We start from the raw sequence: 11,515 nt of genomic DNA on the forward strand, positions 1-11,515 counted from the left end.
ATTTTATCTTTTTTATTATTGAAAGTTGTTTAATATTAATTTTATAAAAAATTAAATATAAAATAAATTAAAGTTTTTTTTTAAATTTTCGTGAAAATGAATTAAAAAAAATATATAGCGCTGAATAATTAATTTTCCGTACATGATCTTCAGGGCCAATTAGCCGGACTTCAGTAAGGCCTGTCTTGCATTTTCCTTCATAAATTACGAATTTACCGGCGAGTTTCTTAACCAAGGCATATGATTTCAAACTAAAGCAAGGTGTTGTCCCCTTCATCATAAATTGCACAGTTATCAACCTATCTTCAAACTGGCACCTGTTTTTGCCTAAAATTAGTCAACATTAGCAATGATTCTTTGCATTCTTTTGGGTCAAAGATCACGACTTTTTTAATTGCGCAGCTCTATTTTCCGCTTTCGACTCCTGAGTCTTGACAAAAGATCTTGACTCAAAAAATAAAGTCTTTCTATGCATTCTCATGATCATGCACTGCCCTCTCTTCCAATGAAGTTTTTTTTTTTCTTTTTTCTTTTTTTGTGAATAGGTAAATCAAAGTCGTTTGCAGACGTAAAAGTATATACTAGCCTTGATATATAAGTTAAAGCTAACTTCCACCTCTGTGTGGTACCTCTGCTCCATGTCCTCTTTTCTCATAGCAATGGCCAACCATTTCTGTTGTTCATGGAGCTTACCTTGCTTCCTCCCCTTCATGTTTCTTCTTCCTTGTGTTAATTCGATTTACTTTAAGATATCTCGTTTCGACCCTGATGCAACCAACATTGTCTATGAGGGAGATGCACGACCTTATGTTGGTGCTGTTGACTTCAACAGCGTAACTTATCTGTGTCGTGTTGGTCGAGTTTCCTATGCCCAGAGTGTGCCAATCTGGGACTCTGGGACTAACAAGGTTGCTGACTTCACCACTCATTTCTCCTTCTTTATTGATACTCTAAATCGTAACATTTCCAGGTATGCAGCAGGCCTTGCTTTCTTTCTTGCTCCTGTTGGATTTGAAATCCCACCCAATTCTGCAGGTGGATTTCTAGGCTTATTTAACACCACAACAAGTGATTCAACTCGGAACCAAATTGTTCTAGTTGAGTTTGACACTTTCCCCAACCCTGAATGGGATCCACCAGTTGAGCATGTGGGGATCAACACTAATTCAATTTCTTCAGCTAAGTACCACCCCTGGAATTTTAGTTTGTACAGTGGGAAAACTGCCGATGCGTGGATTTCTTATAATGCTACTACTAAGAATTTGAGCGTTACATGGAATTATCAAGCCACCACAATTTCTCAGCACAACTTCAGTCTTTCCCATCATATTGATCTGAAGCAAATCTTACCTGAGTGGGTGAAGATTGGATTTTCAGCTTCTACAAGTCATGTTCAAGAGGGCCATCGACTTTTATTTTGGGAATTCAGCTCGAGTTTAGAAATAAAGGAAACAAAGGGCAAGAAGACTAAAAACATAAAATTGATAGCAGTTCTAGCAGTTTTGCTGGGCATTTTAGTGACTGTTGTCAGCGTGTTATTTGTGTTTTTCTGGAGGTGGAAGAAGATGAAAGAAGAAAGAGAAGAGAGAACAAACTTAACTTCCATCAATGACGACCTGGAAAGAGGAGCAGGACCAAGAAGGTTTTCTTACACTGATCTTGTTGTAGCTACCAACAACTTCTCAAATCAGAGAAAGTTGGGTGAAGGAGGATTTGGTTGCGTATACAAAGGGTATTTCAATGATATAGATACAGCAGTTGCAGTGAAGAAAATTGCAAGGGGCTCAAGACAAGGGAAAAAGGAGTACATTACTGAAATTAAGATCATTAGTCGGTTGCGGCACCGGAATCTGGTGCAACTCATAGGTTGGTGCCATGATGGAGGTGAGTTTCTACTTGTCTATGAGTTCATGTCTAATGGTAGCCTTGATTTTCACCTCTTTGGAAAGAAGACTCCTATCAGTTGGCCCTCTAGGTACAAAATAGCTCGAGGCTTGGCCTCTGCATTGCTATATCTTCATGAAGAGTGGGAGCAATGTGTGGTTCACCGTGACATCAAATCGAGCAATGTGATGCTAGATTCTAGTTTTAATGTTAAGCTAGGTGACTTTGGATTAGCTCGGTTGATGGACCATGAGCTAGGTCCCTTGACAACAGGATTGGCAGGAACATTAGGGTACATGGCCCCGGAATATATAAGAACTGGCAGGGCAAGTAAGGCATCAGATGTGTACAGTTTCGGGATAGTTGCCTTAGAAATTGCTGCAGGGAGAAGGTCAGTTGATCCTATAGAAGAAAATTCCCAAAGGGGTCTGGTAGAGTGGGTTTGGCATCTTTATGGAACTGGCAACCTTATTTCAGCTGTTGATCAGAGGTTGCATGCAGATTTTGATGAAAAACAAATGGAGTGTTTAATGATTGTTGGACTCTGGTGTGCTCACCCTGATAGCAATCTAAGACCATCAATCAGGCAAGCAATTCAGGTCCTTGATTTTGATGTGGCACTTCCTAATCTCCCAGTGAAAATGCCTGTTCCTGCCTATCATCAACCTATAGCATCAAGCAGTAGTAATGAACCTTTGATGACTGATTCAAACCTCGAAGTGGGTCCTTAAGCCATCTCATCACACTTGTCTACGATTAAATGTCCTGGTGTCTCCAATTTTCGTTGTTTATGTAAAGAAAGACACATATATCCCATGTTTGGTCTTGTATTTGTAGTCAAAACTTTTCCTGCAATTTTTTATAATGTTATTTTAATTAGGTTTATATCATGATATTCCTGGATAACAAAAATATTTTTTTATTTGCATTAATCTGCTGATACAACTAATAATGGCGGAGTAATATAACTTTGGAAGCTTGTTGTACATGAAATGTCATGATCATTAAGCTTTCTGTTAGTAACACTTAACCATTGCGACCTTTTTAATCTCAGACTGAAAATAATGCAAGCTTTAACAGCGTTTGCCACATTTAATAAAAGTTGGCCCATTTTGGCCTTCGTTTGTCATATGATTCGATTAAGAGCAACATTGGGCTGTTAAGAGGGCCTACTCTGGGCCGTTTAGCCTCCGTTGCTCAAGTCAAAAAGTTATGAATAATGACTACTTAGGTACATTCGTTTTGGTGACACTAGAATTGCCCCTTGCGTTGTCCTCGGATCAAATAAAAAACATTGATGAAAGTGTAAATGACAAAAAATTTATACAAAAAAATTGTTACAATTTTGACTACCATGTGAGAAAGTATAATTGTTTTTGATAATTGCATGCATTCATTTGCATATATTCAAGAAAAAGTGGATGTTCATAAATAAAATTGAGATGATGATATGCTGTTGAATTTATTGCTTGCATTGCTACCAGTTTAAGCAAAAGTCATTGTTTACGAACAAAACAAAGTTAAGATCATGATTTGCTGGTGTGTGTTTGCAGATATTTGTTTATATACAAAAGTTGACATTTTAATGTTAAATTCAAAATATTGCCTGTGAACAAAAAAATCAGATATTGTTTCTAACTGTATACATTCATTGCTATCCACCTAATAAAAACTCAATGCCCTTGAACAAAATGAAGATCATGATCCGATGTGTTTTCACACAAATTTATATATGCACACAAAAGCTAGCATTAAAATGTTCAATTCATGATGTTGCCTATCAACAAAAAATATAAGGCAGTGTTGAGCGTCATTGTAAGCAAAGTTCCAAAATATATTACTATTAAGGGAGGGTCAGGGAGTCTTTAGTGAGGTTGGTGTTTGATGATTAGGTAGTCTTGGAAGATCCTCTATAATGGTAAAAATCAAATCAAAAGTTATGTATCATAATAAGTTGATCAGTTATGATATCAATCAATTATATATATCTTGTAAAAATAAGTAGCTATGGAGATGAAATATATATTCTGTTAACATCTAATGCTGTGAAGCAGTGGTAGTCAGTGGTATCAAATGATGGTAGATTTATTGTACTTCAGTAATAAAGAAATTCTTCCAAAGTATAAACTTTACCATTTCTTAAATATAAAATTAACAATAATAGATCTGCAAAAAAAGATCACTCCATTTTTTGATCGAATATTGTAATGAATATCAAACTAATATTCCCAAATAGCAATAGGGGAAGAAAAAGGAAAAAAAATGGAACTCATTGATAATAACAAACATAAGACCTTGCTCAAGCTCAACATTACTATCAAGTTGAATTTTTACTATAATATATTTAAAAAGAAAAGTTCATGGAATGAATTAGTTTCAAGCAGTAACCAACAAACCAAATAAATAGGATGTGAGTTGATGTCAATTAATAGTAGATGAGAAAGCGGAGGAATTTATTAATTGTACCTGGTTTTGTATTTCTTAGTAGGTGACTCTTCTCCTTTGTTGGCAACGCATTGCTTTTGCGTGTAGACTTTGGGAAAAGTTCCCTAGCTACTTGAATTTGCCGCTACTTTATTGAGTTAACAATGCTTACACCGTCAGGGGATGGTCCAAATTTAGGATGGAGAAATCATCCTTCATGTTGCCAAAGGAAAAAAAAGGTTGTACTCTAGCTTGTTGATTTTGTTCAATGGCCAATCCTTCCTTTAACAATAACAAATGTATAATAATATTTTAGAAATAAAACAAACTAAATTAATGTATCTTAGACAATATTGAAGAGAAAATTAATGCCAAAGGTGCTATTTGTGTCAGCTAAACGTTAAATCAGAACAGGATTTGTAGGACATATTATAAATGTTATGCCGGCAAAGAAGAGCCTCATATTTTGTATAGACTATTAATACATACAAAATATAATTACTATATGTGTTTGTAAAATGAAAACAGAGAAAGTGAAAAGGATACAATAAATAAAAACTTAAAGAAAATCTATTTTTAATTTAAAAAATAATTACTTGTTTATTTCCTACATAAGTTAATGCCCTCATGGCCAATGACACGTTTGGACTTAATCTCAACCTCATCTCTTAAAGTTAACAGACAGCAAAATCAGTTTTAATTTTATAAGAGCAAACATATGTTTTAAACACCACATAGAAAAAAATGTAAGCCAAAAAGTATACAAATCATAAACATAAAGGTGTTCTACAAAAAGAGATCAATCTGCAGATGTTAGTTCATCAATCTTGATGAGCAAGTTGAGAAAGAAATTAAAGGTATTTGTCTACTTATATACCATATCAATAATGTGGAATAGCACGAAAACTAATAACTATGAAACAATAAGCTTAGAAAAATTTATGTACAGCCCACCTAAGAAACAGTGAAGAAAGAAGCTTATAAACAATTTAAACAATGTATGAAGCAAAGCTCGATTAGTCCAAAAATAAAAGCATCCAAAGACTATATAAATAAATAGTAGAAAAGTATGATTGAAAGCTATAACAAACCAAATGGATAGGAAACAATATAAATTAAAAAAAAGAGAGCAAAGAATTAAATCTAATGTGTTGCATGTCATAAAAAAACCAAGAAAAGCAAATAAAAAATCAAAGAAAAGATGTAAACTAAATGAAAAAATAATTAACAAAAAACGAATCATCACTGTACGATTAGTTGCAAGCAAAGCTTGCACTGTAAAGCAGACAGCCAAGCACACAACTCCCGAAAAGAATAAGACAACGTTAAGCAATAATGAATAACTGAGTCGAATTACCAATCATAAATAGAACACGTTTTGCAGAAAAAATCGACACCCTAAATATTCAAGAAGTGTTCCAATTTAATGGATAGTATTTAGAATCCTAAATTGTTGTTTGTTCACTTTCTTTTGGACATCCACGTGATTATCTCAATCAAGAATAAGCACACTATCTAATCGAGCAAATTGTGGATCAGAAAAGGATCCATTAACAATCATAATATAAATCACAAGGCTTACTGTACTACCTGGCTTGATATTTAAATTTATAACTCAAATATAAACATTTGCATTTAATAAAAAGTGACCCGAGCGCAAACAGAAAAAGATAAAAATGACATACCTAAAAGCCACCCAAATAGAAACTGAAACTTATAACTTGTGCTAGCATAACAAAGAAAGAAATCAAAAAGCAGAAAAACAAAAATTAATATAACCTCTACAACATTCGTAGTAGAAAAAGAGAGAAAAAAATCAGAAATGTTTTGTCTTTTAAGGATGATCATAAAGCAAATATAAATCAAGAGCAAAGCCACACCCAATTACATACATATCCAAAGAAAAGATTATCAATAGAACAACTTCATTGCAATCCTTCAATTATCATACACAATGTTCTTAAATATTGACTACTCAAGGAGCCAAAACTAAACGCAAAAACACAAAAATATTGGAACTAACAAACATCATCATCAACCTCATGGTTCATATATATTTAGCTATATACCTATGATTGTTCAAGCAAATGTTAAAATTATTCACTTCATATATAAATTAATAATCTCCTTATACATCAAAATTATATATATATATATATGACTCAATTAGAAGACCTTTGTAAAATATTACTCCAATGTTATTTATTTCCTCTTGACATTGATGTGTTATTAAATCTCATTGCTTAACTTTTCTTAGTCCATTAAGAAGCTCTAGTGTAATATTCTCCTATTGCAAGAGAAAATTATCAAATATATATATATATATATATGACTTAATTAGAAGATCTTTGTAAAATATTATTCCAATATTGCTTGTTTTTTCTTGAAATTGATGGTTTATTGGACCTCATCTCTAACTTTTCTTAGTAAATGAAACTTCGATGTAGTGTTCTCATATTGTGAGAGAAAATTATGTAATATGATTGTTGCTTTAAGTACATCATTGTGCGAAACAAACTTTAGTATAGAACTATCATCTTCAACTAATTGATGTATAAATTAATAAATTATTAATTTATCAATTAAATAATATCTCGATTAGTTAATAAACTTTGATGGTCTCAAAAGTATTAATTTATAGAGATTATACCGTAATAATAAGTAAATAGGTGCTTGTTATATTATATACTTAGGATACTCTCAATTTAATAGATGTGGAATTATCACTACTCTAATACTCCCACCAAATATATAAGACCACATACCTATCACGTGACATAAATTACAGAAATGACAACAATAATGCCTACCAAAACTTTTATATTTGGTTAATTATATTATTAAAAAAGTTATATTTTATATTATAAAAAAGAAATCAATTGATCTTACTATAATTTCAATTAATACGAATGGGGCTAATTAGTGAAGCAAATATAAAAGAAGGACCATTGACTAATAAGGGTGGTTTTCTTTAAATACATGTTTGTATGGGGAACAGAGGAAAGGCGGAGGAAGGATAAATTTGTTTTTAAAAAAAAACACTGATTAAGGTATGGTTATATCTTAAATTTATGAAAATTTTATATTTTGTGTAATTTTACACAAAAATCTTAAGTTTAGTTTCAGTTTTTTTAATTTTTTAACAAAAACAACGTTGTTTGGTGATTTTCTGGTAGCATGATGGGTACCACTATCACCATTTTAATACTTCTCTTCACAAGCAAAAATTATAGACTTATATCGTGATATAAATTATAAAATAAATAATAACCGGTAACACTTTCTTTGATATCAAGTTAAATTTTAGATAGACGTTCAACTGAAAACTAATTGATTAAAAATGAACAGACTCTTATTATATTTATAAACTCAAAATATCTCCAGTTTAACATACGTGAGATTATTACCACTCTCATATTTTGACGGTGGTATTGGAGAAAGGCCTAAGAGAAGGGTTGCCAAACTGATGTCTAAAGTATTTTCCCTTCGTGCGTAAGCACATGTTGAGTGACAATGCAGGCTTAAAAGAGTTGTACGCCAGCCAGGGCCAAGGAGGGCGTTGATCAGAAACTTTGAATATCTTTGGCCGGGGCGTTATGGATAGTCCAATATTAGTTACAATGAGTCAATGACTCGGCCTGGTAACTGATGAGAGCCAAACAAATATGGTAACATTTTGCTTGTGCAATCTAATTTCTTTATTTTTCTGTCAGCGCAGGGGGAATGAAGGAACAGAACATATTTATTCCATTTTAGATGACAAACAATTTTAGAAGGCAAAAAGTTTTGCACAGGGCAAAGGCTGATGGCCAAATGGCCAAAGGAATAAGCAAACAAAATCCAGTTAGTACAGTAATTAATGAAAAGCACACAGCATAAGATTAAGCCATTGCAAGCTATGTCTCTCTGCAGTTGAAAACTTTCTCACCCACAGCAACACTTCTTTTCTGTACTCAGTTACAGCCATTATGCTAACTTCCCCTGTTCCAACCAAAACAAGGTGATCTCAACTATTAGCAAGAGGATGCTTTTGAAAAAGGGAGACACTCAAAATTGGTAAAGACTATATAACCATACTTTAGCTTTGGTATTGTTCAAGCTCTATATAGAACATTAATGCATATTTATTATTTTCTTACTTAAACATAAGACAATTGCAGGTTGATCTTTTTATGGTTTTGTTGGTGATCTGTTACCTCACTAGAAAAGCAAGACAGAGAGGAAGTGAACTCTGTGTATAAATTTTCTTGATATTCCTAATAATCTTAATCAGTAATTTTCTGTCAGAATGGTATCACCAGCTCCCGAGCTGTAATCTTTTCTGCTATCTGTTCTTTGTTGTTCACTTTTGTAGGGCAGCAATTAATATAGGTGGCTTTCATTTAGATAAAAGTTAACGTACAGTCTCTAAGGGTCCAGCACAGGACAGCAATCAGCTTTGTTTATGAAGTTGGCTACTAATATTAACATCGAACATTTTCTATTATTTGTCTGATCACTCATTTCCTTCTTTGATGGAACTTCATTCATTTTCCTTGTATTCTTTAACGCCTACCGTTTAGGGCATCCTATTCTACGTCAAAACAAAGTCCAAACATAAGAATCCAAACCTATAGGATGAAAGAATCATCACCAACCATGTTAAAAAAAAAACATTTCATTACCTGAGTTGGAGTAGATAGAACAGCGTATACGAAATGAACATAAGAAATTAGTTTCGAAAAGAAATTATGCGGCCGCCCTAGCGTATCAGTCGGCTCTTCATTAGACAAGAAGGATTCCATATTCCCTGAAGGCATTTTTATTGTATAATCCAAAACTCAGTCTTCAACGGTTAGGATAGGATGGCATTTGACTCATGCTCAGCATCCAATTGCTGCAAAATTAGGGAGTCTAGAGCTTGTAACTACACGCATCTCCCTTTATTATATTCAGCAGCATAATTTAATTATATATGCCAAAGTTGAACAAGAACAGTTCAGCAGAGGAATTGTTTAGCAGACCTTGTTAATTAATCAAACTTATCAATTAAAATTGTAATTAAATTCATAATATAGACATATAGTTGAACTACTCATAGGCCTCGAAAAACATTTCAACCTCGTTCTCTCCTCTATGCCTTTCAACGATTGCTCTCTTCATCTTAGTTTCATGCCATCTTCTAACTAAACAGAATCATTCTCTTATTATGAAGATCTTCATTTTCTTTCTTTTGCTCCTCCCTTATTCCATGCCACTCTCCTTCAACTTTACTAGTTTCAGTCCAAACATGCAAAACATTGAATTCGAGGGCGATGCTTTCTCATCAGCCAATGTTTTACAGCTTACAAAGAATGATGCTATTGACAACCTCACCGGTAGCATTGGACGTGCCTCATATAATCAGGCAGTGCGCCTTTGGGATGCTAGTAACGGAAGGCTTACAGACTTCACCACTCACTTCTCTTTCATCTTAAGAGCAGTCAATCTTAGTGAATATGGTGATGGGATATCCTTCTTTATTGCGCCTTTCGACTCTAAAATGCCTCCCAATTCGAGTGATGGGTTTCTTGCATTATTCAATCGTAACTCAACCTCAAACTCCTCCAGCAATAATATTGTTGCAGTGGAGTTTGATAGTTTCCAAAATGACTGGGATCCGAGTGACGATCATGTAGGCATCAACATCAACTCCATCATTTCTGTAACAAATGTCACATGGAAAAGCAGCATTAAGAATGGATCAAGAGCAAACGCATGGGTAAGTTACAACTCCTCCACAAGAAATCTAAGTGTTTTTCTAACCTATGCTGATAATCCAGTCTTTAGCGGAAATTCTAGCCTTGCATATGTTGTTGACTTGAGGAACATATTACCAGAATGGGTTAGAATAGGTTTCTCTGCATCCACAGGGCGTCAGGTTGAAATACATAATATTCTTTCTTGGAGTTTTGATTCAAGCTTGGAGACAGGTGGAAGGGCAACAAATTTAGGTCTGATTGTTGGTTTGGCTGTAGGTTTTGGTCTACTGGCTTTTGGACTAGGTTTGCTTTTCTTTATCAGGTGGAGGATAAGGGCACGTTTGAACAAGGACAGTGAGGCCGTTGATTTCACCATAGATGATGAATTTGAAAAAGGGACAGGCCCAAAGAGGTTCATGTATCAAGAACTAACTCGCGCAACAAATAACTTTGCTGAGGTTGGGAAGCTTGGAGAAGGAGGATTTGGAGGCGTTTACAAGGGCTTATTAAGTGATTCCAACACAGAAGTGGCAGTAAAGAGGGTTTCAAGAGGATCAAAGCAAGGAAAAAAGGAGTACATATCAGAGGTGAAGATCATTAGCCGTTTGAGACATAGAAATTTGGTACAACTTCTTGGTTGGTGCCATGAACAAGGCGAACTCCTTCTTGTCTATGAGTTCCTGCCTAATGGAAGCCTTGATTCTCATCTCTTTGGGGGGAAAATCATGTTAACATGGACTGTAAGACACAAAATTGCTCTTGGCTTGGCCTCTGCCCTGTTGTATCTTCATGAAGAGTGGGAACAATGTGTGGTGCATAGAGACATAAAGTCTAGCAATGTAATGTTGGATTCAAACTTCAATGCAAAGCTGGGAGATTTTGGTCTTGCAAGACTTGTAGACCATGACCTAGGCTCACAAACAACTGTTTTGGCCGGCACCATGGGCTACCTAGCCCCTGAATGTGTCACTACTGGCAAGGCTAGCAAGGAATCTGATGTTTATAGTTTCGGAGTTGTTGCCCTTGAAATTGCATGCGGAAGAAAGCCAGTTGAACCAAGGGAAGAACCAAGCAAGGTAAGGATGTTAGAGTGGGTCTGGGACCTCTATGGAAAAGGTCAACTTCTTCAAGCTGTTGACAAGAGACTGGACAATGACTTTGATGAGCAGCAAATGGAATGTCTGATGGTAACTGGGTTATGGTGCTGCCATCCTGATTACACTCACCGGCCTTCTATAAGGCAAGTGATAAATGTCCTAAATTTTGAAGCTCCATTGCCTAGCCTGCCATCAAAGTTACCAGTACCAATGTATTATGCGCCCCCAATCAATCTCTGCAAATTTTCCTACACATCATCCACAGGTCTCACAGATTCAGAAAAATATCGAACGCAATGTTCATGTAGTAGCTGCTCTACAAATACGTATTCATCATCAACAGCAGACTCCGGAAAAGCTCTTCTAAATTCTCGCTTGAATCATGTCTAG

At 34.8% G+C, this 11,515-nt stretch overlaps 2 pseudogenes; both read left to right on the forward strand.

Annotated features, from left to right (window-relative positions):
• Positions 1-381: 381 nt before the first annotated feature.
• LOC110409166 (L-type lectin-domain containing receptor kinase IX.1 pseudogene) lies at positions 382-2,728 on the forward strand (annotated as a pseudogene).
• A 6,714-nt stretch (positions 2,729-9,442) lies between these two features.
• LOC110410113 (L-type lectin-domain containing receptor kinase IX.1 pseudogene) lies at positions 9,443-11,515 on the forward strand (annotated as a pseudogene).

The sequence above is a fragment of the Theobroma umbraticum genome, unplaced genomic scaffold, assembly GCF_002168275.2.
Source record: "Theobroma umbraticum cultivar Fairchild unplaced genomic scaffold, ASM216827v3 scaffold_44.0, whole genome shotgun sequence".
Taxonomy (NCBI): Eukaryota; Viridiplantae; Streptophyta; class Magnoliopsida; order Malvales; family Malvaceae; genus Theobroma; species Theobroma umbraticum.